This window comes from Oreochromis niloticus, linkage group LG2 (genome assembly GCF_001858045.2).
Source record: "Oreochromis niloticus isolate F11D_XX linkage group LG2, O_niloticus_UMD_NMBU, whole genome shotgun sequence".
In the NCBI taxonomy this organism is placed as follows: domain Eukaryota; kingdom Metazoa; phylum Chordata; class Actinopteri; order Cichliformes; family Cichlidae; genus Oreochromis; species Oreochromis niloticus.
The window spans coordinates 27,618,095-27,635,628 of record NC_031966.2 but is presented as its reverse complement, the minus strand read 5'-3'; the positions used below and the strand labels follow the sequence as shown (position 1 = coordinate 27,635,628).

General features: G+C 41.3%; 1 long non-coding RNA gene across 1 annotated transcript; it reads right to left on the bottom strand.

The window, feature by feature from the left end:
• Positions 1 to 1,466: 1,466 nt before the first annotated feature.
• Positions 1,467 to 16,437, bottom strand: LOC112842360 (uncharacterized). Its single transcript, XR_003214099.1, has 4 exons — positions 16,177 to 16,437; positions 15,973 to 16,083; positions 2,306 to 2,546; positions 1,467 to 2,179 (listed from the first exon to the last, which is right to left on the bottom strand). It is a non-coding gene; the product is annotated as an uncharacterized LOC112842360 (long non-coding RNA).
• Positions 16,438 to 17,534: the final 1,097 nt, after the last annotated feature.

Sequence of the window (17,534 nt, the reverse complement as noted above, 5' to 3'; positions counted from 1 at the left end):
GTCACAGCAATATACTGAACCGGACCCGAACGCTGTCAACTCTGAATTCTGCAAACTTCATCCCCTTGAGCTCGCAGTGCACGGCGTAGTTACGGCAACAAGACACTGTTCCTGTCTGGTGGGCTGCTTATGCTTCATTGCAACATGTATTTCAGCCATTAAGAGAGAGCTGGTGGGGCTGTGGCCTCCATGTGCGTCAAGATAGAACATCCTGTTCTGCCTTGGTTGCTGCTCTCCTGCAGCGTTGCTTTGATCTCACTCCTCTCGTCTTTCGGGAGCAGATTTCACCGTTCTGCTCACATCAAGGTAGATTGTGTGACTTAACCAGGTGGAAAATGCTTTCTAGAGGAGAAGGGAACCAGTTTTCATCCTATCTGAACTCACTTTTCTTTCCCTTTTCTGCGGTTACAAGCAGACAGACTCTTTACTATGGACCTCTGCTTGTTGAAATGCACATGTATCTATCTACCACTGATTTGTTTTTATAGCTGTTGTGGTTTTGTTGCTGTTGACGATGACATTGTTACAGGACTTTTAGGATCTATAAGCTATGAAGCTTAACAGTTTGAGCATTAATCCAATTGTCTTTAGTCTCTTTTGAGGGAAAGGGGATTGGGCTTACTGTCCGGCTAACTGTGCATGCGCATGTATGTTTGTATCGGAGATGTTTATGAGTTACTGAAAGGTCAGCCTCTGTAGTTGAGCCTCTTCTGGACAGGGACTTCACCGCTGACGCAGACACTGTTATACTTGGCCCTCAACACATAAACCTCCTGGTCTGATGCTGATGAAATGTGGAAGCTGGACTTATGAAAGATGATGTGCTGGTTTAAAAAGCTGTTTCCTCACAAAGAGTAATGTCTGATTTTAGGCTCTTTGTGCTGAGAAACAGCAGTTAGTGCTTCATCTGTGACTATCATTAGTGTCTGCTTAAGCTGCAATTACGTAGCCAGCCAGAACTAATTCTGACCAAAAAATACTACTTTCCCATGGGTAGCATCTCCTCCAAAGTAAGCATGGAGACGTTTCTCCCAACTTCTCCCTCCTTTGTTCTGTGTCCCTCAGCACCTGTCTCTTTGTTTCTCTCGCTGATGGCTACACAGAAGAATGTGTACATTTACTGCTGGAACTACTCAATGTTTGTCTCTTGGCCTGATTTTCAACTTGGAAACCCAGCGGATCCAGACATGGTTTGATGGATATTTTTATCCTTGTTATTAGAATCAGATTCATACTTTGAGAGTTTTCATTTAAGCCACTGCCAAATACCTGCTAACTAAGATCATATAGCTAATAGAGCTTTTGGCCTTGAATGTTTTTTCAAGAGGATTAGGACTGAAATAGAAAAGAAGTCCCTAAAGTGCAAAGAAATTACAAAAATTAGAAATTGATTCCAGTTTAATTTCAGCTGGGTTAAATCCAGCTGCCAATAAAAACCATGTCACATAAATACACTTGAATGAAGCTTGAGGCCATAAATGTGCACCAGACTTGGACCAAAGTGTACACTTGAACTGAGTTTTTAAGCACTGACATGCGTGGCTTTCAAACACCAATGAATTGTTTTGGTGGTCACAAAACTGAAACCACAACTGTTGGCACAAATCTAAAGTCACTCTGAAAAAGCAGTCCTAGAATGCAATAAGTTGTGCACATACCTTTGCCAATATGGTGTCAATATAGGTTTTCTGCTAGGTGCCAGTTTAGCTCACTGTATGCTGCAAGGTGAAATGCAGTGGCCTGGGTTTGCCTCTGACTTGAGGCAATCCCTGCTTTCCTGACTAATCTTCACCATTAATCAAATAAATAAAGTCAAAGAGTCTTGTTTTCTTAATAAAGAGCACATTTTCCACTCATACATCCCACATACTGATTACACATATGGACCTGAAATCTATTTAAAAAAATGTAATTTCAGTTTTATTTATATAGCACATATTAACAACAACAGTCAGTTCAAGCCTCTTTATATTATAAGATAAAGACTATAGAATATTAGAAAGAAATCTCAACATACAGCCTACTCCCTATGAGCAAGCACTTGGTGACAACGGGAAGGAAAAACTCCCTTTCAACAGGAAGAAAACTCCATCGGAACCAGGCTCAGTCTCAGGGAGAGGCAGACATCTGCCGTGCCTTGTTGGGGGGTGAGAGCAGAGAGAGGCAGAAAAAAGGCCAACTGTAACAAAGAATAAAAAATAAAGTCATTTTTATTGCTTTCTACATAATCTACATAATAATCTATTAAATTCACTGGTGTGATATACAGACTCAAAATGCAGACATACAGAAAATATAATGTTACCTGACTCCTGTTTGAATCATATATAGCTAGCTAAAGCTCAAGCTGTGTGTGTATGTCTTTGCAGGAGGCTGTGTGTAGACAGTTTATGTTTGAGCTCCTTATGGATGGTTTGCTTTTGTAACGTCGTACGAAGCGAGAATGACAGCTTTCTCTGTGACCATGGAGACAGGAAATTAGCCGGTTCACTGGTTACGGTAGTCAGCGGGCTGACACTTGGAAACTTGCATCCTGAAGAGCATAACTGATTAGGAGAGGAGAAGGAGAGACAGATGAAAACACAATCATCACAGATCTTGTCTTGTGTGTTTACATTTTTGGTCGCCATATGCTATTTCCCCCAAAAAAACAAAATACTTGGATGAAACTACCAGTTTATCACACCCAACTGATATCTTCTTCCTCTAAGCTGAAGTCTGCTTGGCTCAGTGTGAGAGATGTCTCTTCCAGATGTGGGTTAGGCTGCTTAGTGGGGTGGATTTAGGCTCTCCCAATGGCTTGGTAAGCAAGCTGTGTGCAGTAATTGAAGCTGCCCGCCCCGGGACTCTGTACTAATCGCTAATAAGGTCTACCTCCTTCCCAACACTGCCCAGTAAAGTGTGTTTGACCCCTGCCTGCATTTTCTTGTGTGGTCCTGTAATGAAGGTCAATATTGGCTATATGCACACAATCAAACACATATAGTGTTCACTAAGCTATCTCAAACGTGCACAATCATGCAATACAGGCAACCAGAGGATTTTCTAAACCACACGCAAACACACAGGACCACAGTACTCACCGTGTGATGGAATTAAAGTAAAGAATCATGCATGAAACATTTTCTCAGACACAGACATGCTCTTTGTGCATGCGTCACTGCACCCAGAGGTACACGCAGACACAAGGTCAGTCACATATTCTCCCTTTAAGAGTTTCTGCAGTGGCCTCCAGGGTTATTTTTTTTCCCACAGTTTTAATTTCACAGCTGAAGAGAGAAGACAACTCTGTCTACTTGGCACAAAGCAGATTGGTAAATGAACAAGATTTGTACTGAATAAAACATCCAGTGAGAATCCCTGATGCCCACAGCACTGAGCTGAATGTAAGCCTCAGAAGTAAAAAGAAGATCAAGAGGGGAATCTATTAAGACTGTTTAAGTCGATTTTATACCCTGTAAGACATGGATACTGTGCCCTCTGCTCTTGTGTTCTTTAAAAAGTACTATCCATGTACTGTATATATACATAAAGAAATTTCTGAACTTGAGAAGAAATTCTTTATAGATATTTGGGGGATTTTAACAGTTTTGTGATATCAGTTGGATGACAAGAAAGTTTGTGCAACAACAGTCACGGTGCTGATATCTTGTCAGGTGAAAAAACACACACACCCTCTTAAGAAAAGAGGTTAATACAACAATTTTTAATTTCTATTTAAGAAAGCACATTCATCTTTGATAAAGAAGTGTTTTGATGACCTATTTTTACCAAACAGCAGTATTGTCCATTGCATTTTTAATCTGATTTAGCAAAACGTGCTTAACACAGTGCCGAGAAGTGCTGTTGCTCCCGGGAGGGCAAATCTTAAAGCAAAAACGAAGGATTTTATTTTATGTTCATCAGTGACATCCCACTGAGTTTTCAGAAAACACAATATTGAAATTAATTAGCAGGAGTCATAACATATTCATATATCTATATATATATATATATACATATATTTAAGAATACAAGGTATTGCTCAGTGTTCTTGTATTCTTTTCCATGAGCCAACCTGCAGGGCCCATCATCCTCTGTCGTATTCCCCTGCACTGACAGAGATGACTGTAATTATATTCTCAGTGTTGATTCTCTTCAATACCAAAATAGATTTGTGATTCACCAGCCCACGCGGTGTCCGCACATGCACAGACATGCACTCCAAACACACACACACATTCGGCGTGTGGAGGCGCACAACAGCTACGTGCACACCTCTCTAGTAATCAGCTCTGATGGAACACAATTAATATCCAATTCCACCAGCCTTTGTTTTCAGCTGTGGATCTAGAACAAAATAAGGGGCTCTGAGGGGGAATGATTCATGAAAACTGATATTTAGTGTGGTGATATTGTCTGCTTGAGGATAGGCATGGACTAGAGAGCCCAGGTCTGAATTGGCTTTGTGGGGGGGAAATGACATTGTCTGGGTGAAGGGTAAAATGAAGAGCATGCAAAAGCTTGGATGTTTTTATTAGGGTACGAGAGGTCTTTAAGATGCTGGAGGCCTCATGTTCTGAGAAACAGATCCAATCCTAAGCTTGGCGTCTGGCTCTAGATGATACACTAGTGGAGAGCTAGATGATTTACTCCCCTTGCTACTTTTCAATCAATAGCAAAAGCAGCAGGGAAGGGTATTTTGTCTTGTCTCTGTTTCCCTCTTTAAATCAGACTTACTATGCAGGAAAGGAAGACAACCCGTTCATCCTTTATCTTGCTCGAAGGACAAGCTGAGGAAATGCCTCAAGGCAAACTGTGTGCTCGGCACACTCTCCTGCTGGGCTGCCTCAGAGATAAACTATGTCTTTTTAACTTGCAGTGGAGTTATGTGTGTGTCAGTATATTTGGTCACTGTGGTTAGACATCAAGATGGAGCGGTTTGTGGGTAAAGGACCACAACTTGTTTAAAAAGCCCTCACAGGCTTTCTTGCCAGAAAAGCAGGAGGTCTGCATGTTTACAGGAGTACAGAAACTGCCTCAAAGTTGAAAATCTTTGGATGTTAATTAGCAGTCCTCTGTTATAGCTGTACTACTGGCACAGCCTGAGAGTGCCGTGAAATGCTGTACAGACATTCGTGATCTGCACACGATGACTCATACTGTCTTGGCTGAATCAAATCAATTCAACAATCAGTTCCCCTTGTACCATAAATATATTAATAGGAGCTAGATACCGGATTACAAGATGCCACCTAAATCTTTTTAATGAAAGCTGCTCAGTGATGCATAACCTTTACCAAATGAAAGGAAATGCAACGCCATCCACCGTGAGAGTAAGTTTGCAAACTGTCAAAGTAACAGAGCATTATCTGTGCTTTTTTTTACTCAATTACACCTCACATTACTGTAACATGTTACTAACTAATGTCTTAATGCAGATTTTATTTTAAAATTATAATGCAGTTTGATGCTACTGCTAATTTCCAGCCCTTATCCCTAATTGAGCTTGTCCATTCAGAATATGTAGTTAAAATCTACGTTTTTCATTTTCATAAAACTACAATTCACTAAAGAAAGCTACAATAAATAAAAGTTAACTTGGGGGAAAAGTAGAAAAGCTAAAGTAGATATTAAAATGCTATTATTTAGCATTATTTATTATTTATTTAAGTGTTATTCACTGCTCTACCACTCTGTTTTGCCTTTAGCCAACTCTTAACCTTCACTGTGAAAGTTTCAACATGTATTCAACACATGACAGTCCATTATAGCGAGTACAGATTGTCCACATTTAGATCTGTATTGTGATATTTTACAGCAGGCAGCCATCATACTCCTAGTCACTCTGTTACTGTCTTGAAGCACGTGGGGACTTTGACCTGTGGAAGAAGCAGGTTGAATGTGTGTAAAAATACTCGTCATACGTTGCAAATTTCCAGAGGTCACATTCAGAAAAGTTTTCACGGCCTCGGGTCGGTGAACCCTGCTCAGAGGTCTGCTCAGAGCGGCAAAGGTTAATTTTAGTATGTTTCAAAATGAGCATATAGACTGTTCGGTTCATTTAGCAGTGCGGTATTGTCTCTGTTTGTAACACGAGTCCAGTTTCCAGTCTGCGCCCGTGCTGCCTCTTTGCCTCTCTGATGCATTTCTAGGGTTGCAAAAATAGAAGGGAGTGGGCACATAGCTATGGGTCACATCTTGTAATTTCTGGTGGGATTTTGTCTGGGTTGTGCTCATATGAACTCTGTGGGCACTGTGTTTTCCAGGCAGCTGCTGCCACACATGTGGCGTTTCCCCAAGTGACTGCATCAGATGATAAATATCTCATCTAGTGCAATCAACTCAGCCCTGAAGCACACAATCAGCTTCCTCGGTCCATACTTTAGCCAGTGGGTTAAGTAGAGCTGCACAGCACTCCCAGAATGGTTGCAGACATTTAATCTTATTCAACCAGCTCATATGCATAATGATGCCTATTCTGGAGCAAAGATTTAATGTGGCATAATATTTCAGCAGAAGTGTTGCAGCTCACACTTTTTACACTTTTCAGCCTCTGGGTCTTAAATTTTAGGTGGTAATTCTGGTGTTTCAGCATCTCAAAGGGGATTATTATAGACAACTTAAAGAAAAGCAAAGATGAACTTAACAAGACTTTTGTCTTGTTTAACCGTCAGCACTTCTCCTTTCCTTCCCTATGTCTGTCTGCCTTAACATTCCTTTTTTTTTTTACTGTCCTCCTCTTACCTTCCCCCTTTGCTACAGAGATGAATGGCCACAGATGAGGATGGAAGCGGCTGTCTTGGACAGCCTGATGGGGGAGCGTGAGTGAGCCATCACTCTTGTAATGAGGTGCTGGGACAGAAACTCAGATCAGTGGGAGTGGTGGTGGGTAGGTTGGAATGGAGTGACGGGTAATAAGGAGTGATCAGTCCATGAAAGGTCAGACTGGAAGTCAGGCAAGATGAGGAAGAGAACAAACACCCTAGTGTTAGTGGGAAACAGAAATAGCTGCTAGGGGCTTGGTTACAGTTCGAGGTCAGCTTGTGGAGGTGTGTTTCGATGTGTTTATGTGTGTCTAGGGGGGTGGCCAGGGACCCCTCCCAGGAAAGAAGCTAAGGGTGCAAGTGGTTGGTGTTATTGTGTGAATATGTCAAGGTTTTCAGTACCTGCTGCGAGGGGAAGGGTAATGAGAGCAGATCTAGTGTGAAGGTGTTTGTTTAGGGGGCACCAGGAAGTATCTAATTAATGCCATCCCAGGGGCCCTGGTGAGGCCTGACCTTCTGTTCAAAGCCTCCAACGACTCCCCCTGCCTAGGCTGCCATCAATAAGGCTTGAATTATTGATAGGAGGAGAAGCAGGAGAAAACGGAGAGGGATTTGGGATTTCTTCACTGGATGTATGTGTGTGTGCGCCTGTTGTCGTTTCCACGCGCGAAAGCATCCGAGCTCACAGGAAGTTGAGCGATCTATAAAGGGAGAGTTAGATGAGACTAACCCCAAGGGTGGACGTCTCTCAGGGCTACAGGGAGAGAGCATCCTAAATAACATGTATTCTTGAGAGAGTGGGGTTAAAGGTGATGGGAGACAGAAGGCAGGAGGTAGAGGAAAGCAACAGGAGAGTCATGAGTACGACAAGACTTGCATCTTGATTGGAAGCGGAAAGAAACAGGGAGAGGCAAATGTAGAGGAAACGAAGAGCGAAAGAAGGGAAAAGAGGCATGATTTGTACTATTATCAAGGAATGTGCTTATGTGAAATGCAGCACATCGCGCCGAGACGCAGCGAGGGGATGGACAGGGAGGGGGTGGCGGAGGGAGTGCTGTGACTCCTAAATCAGGCTGATGCTTTTCCCAAATGCTCCGCTGTTATTTTGCTGCAGCTGGGGCTCGCTCACAGGAAACAGATGGAGGTAATAAAGCCAGGAGCTGGGTGGACGCTGCAATCCCACTGGGCTATCTCTGAGCAGGCACACTCCATTCTGGCCTTGACACACATAAAACCCAGTGAGGATTGAGTAGGGCATGAATGGCTGGCGGACAAGGTGACCAGCAGGGCAGGGATTCAATCTAGGGGAAGCAGGGTGTGTTTAAGACTTAAGGTTCGCGAATAATTCTCCAATGGACTCCAGAAGTAAGGTCTTAAATATCAGCAGTGAAGTAGAGAACACTGATTTGGAACATGGTCCAGGGTGGTGGACAATAAGTCAGTACACAGCACATGATAAATCTGACACCATATGCTAACTTTACGATGAGGTCTTTGAGAAGTCAAAGAATCTGGCCAAGAAATAGCTCGCCACTTCCTATTTTTGCACTTTGCAGTTTGTGTACAAAAAATACAAACGAGATCTTCAGTCATGTGAAAAAGAAAGTTTTCACTGGACTCTACAGTTCCTTGAAAATGCTAAGAACATCCCATAACTCAGTAGCTTACAGAACCACCTTTAACATTAATAACCATAGAGACTTTTTTAAGTCTCTCCTCATTGTGGAGGAATCAGCCCACTCTACTTTACAGTGCTGTTTCAATCCAGCCTTTCTACTTGTTTGCACTTGTTTATGCATGGCACCTAAGCTCTCAGCACAGCAGTTGTGGGATTATTGTCGTCTTGTGTGATTCAAGTTAGAATACTTTGTTATACAGAGAGGTTCATGGTCCACTCAGTGACTACAAGGTGTCCAGTCATGTGGCTGCAAAATGACCCCAAATCATCAGCCCTCCACCACCATGCTTGACAGTTGGTATGAGGTGTTTGTGCTGATATGCGTTGTTGTTGCCAAATGTGGCGCTGTGCATTATGGTCACATATCTTCAGTTTGGTCTGGACATTGTTTCAGAAGTCTTGCTCATGTTCTTTTTATAAAGAAGAGCCTTCCTCCTGCTAACCCTTCCTTATAAACCTTACTTGTTTAAGTTGTTTTACTGTCATAAACTTTAACAAATGGAGGCCTGTAGAGTCTAAGGTGTAGCTCTTACGTTTTTTGCAATTTCTCTGAGCATTGCTGTCCAGCTACTGAGAAGATTTGTAATTGTTGTGAATGTTTTTCACTTTTTATAATCATCCAGAGTTGCATCTCTAAGATCACTGCTGATCTCTTTCCTCCTTGGCAATGCGTTGAAACACACCTGAATGCTCTAGCTGACATAAATTCAGCTTTTATAGAGGCGCTCCTGCTTGGTGAGGGTCATTTAATCAAGTGTACTGGATTAGCATCACCTGGCTGCTACTTACATGCTTAATTCCGATAGAACTATAGTACTAAAAATATTCTTATGTATGTTTTCACACATAAGAGTTGATGTTTTTATCCTCTGATAGAGATTCGTTGGCTTTCCCTTGAAATCTCTAGTTTTTGTCAGCCAAATGTACCAAAATCCTACAAACACCAGTGGGTTGATTTGATAAGTCAGATGTTTCAAATAATTGGAGGTCACTGCACGGAGTTATTGGCCCCATACAGTCAAGAAATAGTCTAGTATGTGTACTGTAAAATGATGACTTGTCATTTGCTTCAGTTTTTGTTTGTGGTATATCGATACAAGCCACATATTATCTTGCTGCTGCTGGCTCACTATGCTCTGCCAGAACAGCGTCAATGCATCTTGGGATTGGTTCTAAACATCCACGGAAGGTGTGTGTGTGTGTGTGTGTGTGTGTGTGCGCGCACGCGTGTGTGCGTGTGTGTGGGAGAGAGAGAGAGAGAGAGAGAGAGAGCGAGAGAGAGAGGCATGAGATTAGTTTATGTTCATTGATCTTGTGCTTGGAGACACACACACACACACACACACACACACACACACACACACACACAAATCCACACTCTCAAAAATGCACAAAAAGACACCCTTGTTGACTTCATTCTTTCAGCATCATCTTGCCGATATAACACCCACTGAGGCACCGTCCCCACATGGTAAATATAAGATTATTAACTATACATCTGAAACTGACATTAAAATGTTTTTAATTGTTCAATTTGACCAGCTGCCTGAAAATACTTGTTTTCTATCTGTTTCCCTGTTGTGGCATGTGTGTGGTTAAATTAACATTAACTCACCCACTGACATGCTGTATATATGCTAGTATTACGCAAATAGCAAGCAAGTGGGTTGTGAGTTTTCAAAAGATGATATGCACCAAGCAAACTACACTTTGTGCTGCAGAAGATTAATCACTCCTTTTATGTGGAGCATCGGCAGTACATTTAGATGAATATATCAGATTACTGATATAATTTAGATTAGATGAGATTCAACTGTGCTGTCAGTGCACATAGGACAGGTGCTGAGATAACAAAATGCAGTTTACAATCTAAGATGAAGTGCAAGGAGAAGAGAGATGTTTATATGTATCAGGAGATTTATAAATATCTACATCCAGTTCATATTTTTGTTATGAACTTACCAGACAGTTTATTAGGTATGCCTTACTAACTCCAGGTTGGATCCTGTTTTATTTTCACAACTGCTTTCATATTTCATAGCATAGATTAAACAAGGTGCTGGAAACATTCCTCAGAGGTTTTGGTCCATGTTGACATGATATCATCACAGAGCTGCTGCAGATTTGTCAGATGTCTACATGCCTAAATGCATTGAGTTTCTGCCATATGACTGACTGACAAGATATTTGTGTTAATGAGCAGTTGAACAAGAATAGGTGTACTTTGCAAAGTGGCTGTTATATAACCAACCATAAAGGAGATGTACAGATCCTGAAGTCATATCATTAGCTCACTCATCAGCCTTTCAGTGACCCTGTTGATCTCTCTGGTTGCAAGCAATGTTCATCCTGGAAGAGACCACTACCATCAGGATAGAAATGCTTCACCAGACGATGAGCATAACTTTCCAACTTTTTCTCTGTCGTCACTGAAGGTTTTTCACCTAATTTGTCATTCACTCGGAGGCCTTCTTTCGCCACATATCATATTCATCATCTGGTCTCAGAAAGTTAGATGCAACAATAACTCAACAACAATAAACAACACCGTCGTTGCTTAAATTACCTTGAAATCACACAGATTGCATAAAATCTCTCCAGACTAGAAACCTGAGCACGTTTGCATACATTTGAAAGACTAATTAGCCTGTGGTGATTAGCTCCCGCTCTTGCTTTTATTCCCTTCTCTTTTAATCCCAGCCCACCCTTACACCTACGCTCCTTCTTTGCTAAGTCATTAACGGCAAACATCCCCTGGGAACTGAAGCTACCTGCGTCAAACAAAACAAATACTAGCTTGTTTCATGCATCAGCCGCATGAGCTCCTGGGACTGCCAGAGTATGAAGTCAGGAGACGGCTGCTCTCTCTAATGTATTTTTAATCACTTGTGTACACTTTTTATTCCCTGTCCAGACAGCAGACAGATGCAGTCAGTCTCCATGTCACCACCCTGTTATCTAACATAGTTAAAGACTATTTTTGGACATATTTTAGTCAGCAAATAAGCAGTACTTGCTTATTATTCTATCTTTTTCTACATAATGCATAAACAAAGCATGTGGAAGCAGAGAGGAATGCCAAGCTGCCAGAGTGCTGTCCTGTGTTTCACTGAAACGCTGCACCTTCTGAGTCATCTAAAAAGAGGGGAAGGACGGTTGTCAGGTGTTCATCCACATGTACTGCATCTGCTGAATAACGAAACATTATCTTGGCATGGAGGGAGAAGCTCTGCCACCCCAATGAGATCATGGAGCGATCAAATCCCATTAGGATTACATGCCACCAGCTTGCTGCACATACAGCACATCGCAGCGCTGCCAGGATGACAGCTTTTTCTTTTAATTCAATAAACACAGCAGTTATGTTTACATATAGAAGCTTCAACTCCGTCCAAGGCAATTCTCTTCCATCTCAAGCAACCTCTGGCCTTATTTTGTTTAGCAAGGCAATTTCAGTACACATATATATTCGCATCCCTCAATATGTAAACACTCACAAACGCACAAAACTCTGGCACTAATGCGCTCTGATCTCCCATTCAAGCTTCACGTTTGCGCTGATGGAGAAAGAAACCGAGAGGTGAGGGGGACACGTGGAGGAAGTGAGGCGATGAGAGAGATAACAAAGACGTCAGAGCAGGTTTGAGCTTCTGCAGGAGCAGCAGCAACAGCCAGCGAGCCAGATGTGACAGTCTGTATTTTGTCTTTGCTGACAGATGGAGAGTGATGGCTGCTTTGATCCAGCACAGGATCTGACACATCTCCTCCTATCTGAGGACTCAACACATCCCCAGTGGCACGCAGAAGCCCCCGAAACTATTCGTAAGCAAAGAAAGAACTGCGCTTGAAACTAAAGTGCTACAAAGCCACCTGTCAAGGGCTGGATGTGATGTGATTACAAATTGTACCATTAACTTTCTTTTTTTTTTCAGCTCGAGGAGGCTAGACTTCTAGTCAAGGCAAAGCCACATGAGGCAAAATACCTTCTGCCTATCTGTATGGGAAATTTATTGCAGCGTGTTCCCATCACATAGAGTTTTGCTAAGACCCCACCTGCAGCAAAGTAAATGTTATCATTGCAGAAAATAGGCTGGTATGCATGTTCGTATGGCTGTGAGCTCCCCAGCGGAAATCCACAGTTAAACAGTGAAAAGACCCTCCCGGTCTCTCTAAACAGTGGATAGGTGCTTCGCCCTGTGGTTAGATGTGCTTTCACCTTCTGTTTGCCTCCTGGTCGACAGGCTGTATAAACTCTTCTAGCCTGTAAGTAAAGCAAGAACGATGCTGCTTTTTACAGCAACGTCTGACCACGGACACGCTGTGACTTCATGACAGAGTCTCTGATGCTCAGTCCATGATACAAAGTTAACAAGGGTTGAACATGAGCTCTGAGGGACTTACCCTCAGACACCCCACTGTGTATTATATATGTATGTATAATAATGGTCATATCTGTACATTCATTTTGTCAACTCACATTAATGTAATTAATATCTATCAGCAGTAAGGAGAAGGCGTATTTACTTCTTCTTGTGATCGAGCGTAACGTTCAAAGTGCTTCAAAGGGAAATGTTGTACTTTAAATTTTACAATAATTGGCAGTCCTCCTCTTAAGCTCCTATATTACGGTGCTCCCTACACTGGGCAGCAAATATAAATCGCTGGTCTTTACATAACTCCTCTATCTGAATGTGGGTGAAAAAAATACACTTCAGTCCATAATTTCCTTCCTTAATTTTGCCTGTGTACACTACTGCAGTGGATTTTAAATCAATCAATAAGTGATTAAAGTGCAGACTTTCAGCGTTTAAGCTTTAAAGGGTTCAGCAAGTATTAGAGGAATTTTTACTGTCAGTTTCTCATTTTCAGAGGCTCGCTTATAAACTAACACAATTTTAAATATTAGGGTTATTTTTTTAATGCTTTGATTAAAATCTGCTGTAGTCTGCAGAGTTGGGGTCATTACTCAAAAAAAGTAATACTCATTACTTTTAATTAAAGTAATGCAAAATGTTAGTTAATTACTCGTTGGATGAAGTAATTTGCATTAATGCAATTAGTGAATTTAGTCCAATAACATGCTATATTACTGCGTTACTGAAAAATATAATGCGATTACAGTCACACATTTTTGTAGTTAGTTCAATTCGATTCACTTTTATTTATACAGGTAAAGACCCTGCAGTGATGGAAAAGCATGTTCTCTCCTTCCCCAGACTTTTCTCTTCCCAACATTCTGGTACAAGTTCTTGGTTTCATCTATCCAAAGATTTTTTTATCCCCAGAAATGTGCAGCCTGTTTTTTTTCTTCTTTTTTTCTGGCAAAATCTCATCTGGTGTTCATGCTAATGAGTGTAACCAGTGGTTTGCACCTTCTTGCTGTATTTTCATTCATGAGGGTGTCTCTTGCTTCTAGACTTTGATACATCTACCTCACTTAATAATCATCTATAGTAACTCCCTTAATAATAATCTATCACCAGACTGTAGACTCTGGTGATATTCTTTTTCTTTTTCTCTATGCACATATTCACTTTTGTTATGTTTAATGCTAGCAAGCTATCACAAATTTACATTTAGGTCTATGAGTATTTCAACAGTGATGCACTCTTTTTAATTTCCACACCACCATTTACACTTGGCCCTTCAGAACATGGGACACTATATATTGAGATGGCTTTCATTTCTAAACCAGTAATACAATGCTTTTGTTAAACCCTTTGAAGATGCTGAAGGTCTGCGACATCCAGAGGAAACTACCCCCTAAAAAAATAACTGTCTAAATACTTTTGGACATGACTGTATGTTAAAATTATTGGTATGATGGTGCATGATTATGGACTTTTAATTTGTGGGTAAGGTAGAGACAGGACCATGAAGTCTAGACTCCACTAGTGGTGGTGGAGAAAGAGCACTGGCAAGAGCACTGGTCTGAAAGACAGAGTGACAGAATAACAATAAATAGGAACCAGACACTGATTGCCTCTGAGGAAGCACCAAGAAGATCACTGGACCAGAATAGTGAGAACGAGGTAAGTCTGACACATGGGAAAGTGACAAAAAGAATAGTCCAATTGTCTCAGAATAGTCCCAGCAGTGGAGGCAGAATTGAGGGAAGACACCATCCTTATTTAACTGACAAATAAACTCCTCAAACTGGGAGATTGCTTTCCCAAATTATACTTACAATAAGTACTTGTTGCTGAAAATCTGAGTGCAGGTCATTGTGACATTGCTGATTTACTTAAGAAAAAGATCCGAGAACTTTCACGTCTATTGTCATCAAATTTGCCTGTGAGTTGATGCTGCTGCACCGTTAATGTGAATAATCTGATCTTGAATCTTGTCCTTTCAGGAAATGAAGGTACATTCCGCTCATGTAGATGCACTTAATCATAATGACGACATTTTCATTCTAACAGCAGCCCAGGGACTCGTTTTATATCCAAACATAATAGTTTTGGCACCAAACCTACCTTGATTATGACAAACCTCTTCTTGTACTTATTGTCTTTGTCTTAGGCTGTGAGACAAAGACGTACAACCTGCTATTTTAAACGCCTCTGAACGGCAGCATCTGTTTCACGAGGAATCAAATCGGGCTGCTGATGCAGACACAGCTGATCCCTCACCCTTGGGGCTTGAACCAAAGAAAATGTTGGGTAAACACAACCCAAGCGAAATTGCGAGCAATGGATTTGGCTTAGGTAGTGTTTATCCATCAATCTGTTTGGCTTACAATAAACCACAGAGGGTATTGTTCCGATACGGCTCCCTGTTGTGTAGAACAGAGCAGAGAATAAGATGCTCATCTTGCGTCCGCCATACAGAGAAAGACGGGAACCAGATGTAATCCACCCACACGAGATGGGCGGATGGCTGCTGAGATAAAACTGCTTCATACTGGCGTCGTTTCTATCTGAGGCTAACAACTGTGAAGAAAACATGTAAGGCTACATGGGGTGTCCGTCTATTCATTTTCTTGGCCTTTTATCCAACCAGGGCCGCAGTGGGGCTAGAGCAAATCCCTGCAGACACAGGGCGAAAGGTATTACACACTGGATAGTTCCCCAGTCCATCACAGGGCTAACACGGAGAAACAGACGGACATTCACAGGTCAGTGCAGAGTCATGTGAGCTGAGGTTTTTCATTGTCACCATCTTGGTGTTTTGAGACTGGAGTTAATGAGCAAACAGTGCTTCACACTTAGTAATCCAGAGACTATGCACACTCGTATGGTAGCTATTCATCAATTGCATGGCCTGCCCTAAAGTGCACTCTCCTTTATCATCCCTTCTTCACAAACGGGAAGCAAGATAAACATAATGTTATGAAAAACAAAAAGAAAAATGGAAAAAATATGACCAACCCCCCCCAGCATAAAACATCCAAGTCTAGGGACTCAAGGAAAGGTTTGAAAAAGTAATAAAAGGCCTTTATTTTACAGAGCTAGAGATATTAAAAATACACTGACTCGTATTGGCTTGTGCCTTCTTTGGGGTTTAGAGATAAGGAGAGGCAAACAGAGCAATTATAGCTTCACTCACCACATGTGTACAACACTAATTACCCTGCATCATTTTCTTTGGTCTCTGGGGGCAATGGTAAGTACAGCATTTCTCCAGCCTTTAGGTGCAACACACAGGAAGTAAATAGCCCTGTGACTGAGAGTTAAAAACACTTTAACCAAAGAGCAGAAACACAAGAAGTTCAAATCTATACACAATAAAACATAACAAATATATTTATACCTGGGACTTTTAGGGTTGAATCACTCCCACGATGTGGTTCCATGTAGTGTTTTAGCCACAGAAGGGTTACTAATACTTAGTCAGACCTACATTGGAAGAGCCAAGAATGCATTTGAGATGGTATATGTCATGAGCTGCATTAACAGTCTATGAAACTGGGGATAGGATTTTTTTTTAATGCTGAGCTACATCTGTGTCTGTTTACCTGTTTCCTACTACAAGTGAAATTTCCACAGCAAAAGCTACCTTTAGGCCGGTGTATCGAGCTTTCAGGTTTGGGAGGGGGAACATAATTCCTGTATATTTAATGTGCTGTTGCTTCAGAGGACCTGCTCTGTTGTGAGGTATTTGTTCTGTGTTATTGTTTATACATTTAAACTTCTTGTGTTGGAACTTGTGTTAGAAAAGTGATTTTAACTGCCCATCAGGGGGCTATGTATTTCATGCTCACTATTGCCTCTAGACCAGGGGTGTCAACCATGAGGACCGGGGCCCAGAATCGGCCTGGCAGAAACCCCAGCCCGGCCCACAGGATGGCTTTGAAAAAACGGGACATACATTTTGGGCTTTTAACTGCATTTTTCTATTGATACATGTCAATCATACTACACCAAAATAATTCACTGATAGATAAACAATTAAGTGACAGAAAGGTTCCTGTTCTTTTCACCATTTACTAAAAAGAACAGTGGGTCATAAAAACGGTACCAAGGCAATGAGCTACCAGAGCTTTCTCTGTATTTTTACACATTTTTACGATTTAAGCCCAAAGCGTGGTGCTGGCAGATTTCTTTCTTTACTGCAGCAGCATTTCTTTATCATGTGATAAAACTGAGAAGCACCGCTGACACTGCACTTCTTTGTCTTACATTATTTTAAGATATCTCAGGGTTTCAATGTGTAATTAAACGTCTTTAGAGTGACAGAAAGGGGAGTTCACTGGTCTTAGTTTGGTATTCTTGCTCTGCAGATTAAAGGAAATTTGCATGTAACTAGTGTTGTACACCATCCTCTGTTTGTGTCGCTGTATCTCTGAATAGTGATGAAGGCACAAGCCAATATGCACTAGTGTATTTTTAATCTTGTTATCCATGCAATATAAATGCCTTTTTTCATGTTTTAAGATTGACCTTGTTTTATGCTGTTTTTCAGTCATATTTTATTTATTTATTTATTTTGCCATTGCTCCCTTCCACAAGCACCGGCAGTTTGAAGGACACCAGCAGCGCTCCTGTTATTTTCTTTTAAACATCACGTCGCATTCAAAAGAGTGTGTTTACCAAACTCATTGAACAACTGAACTAAAATATTCTGTTCTTATAGACTTCATCTATCGGGGTCTTTTTTGCTACCAGAAG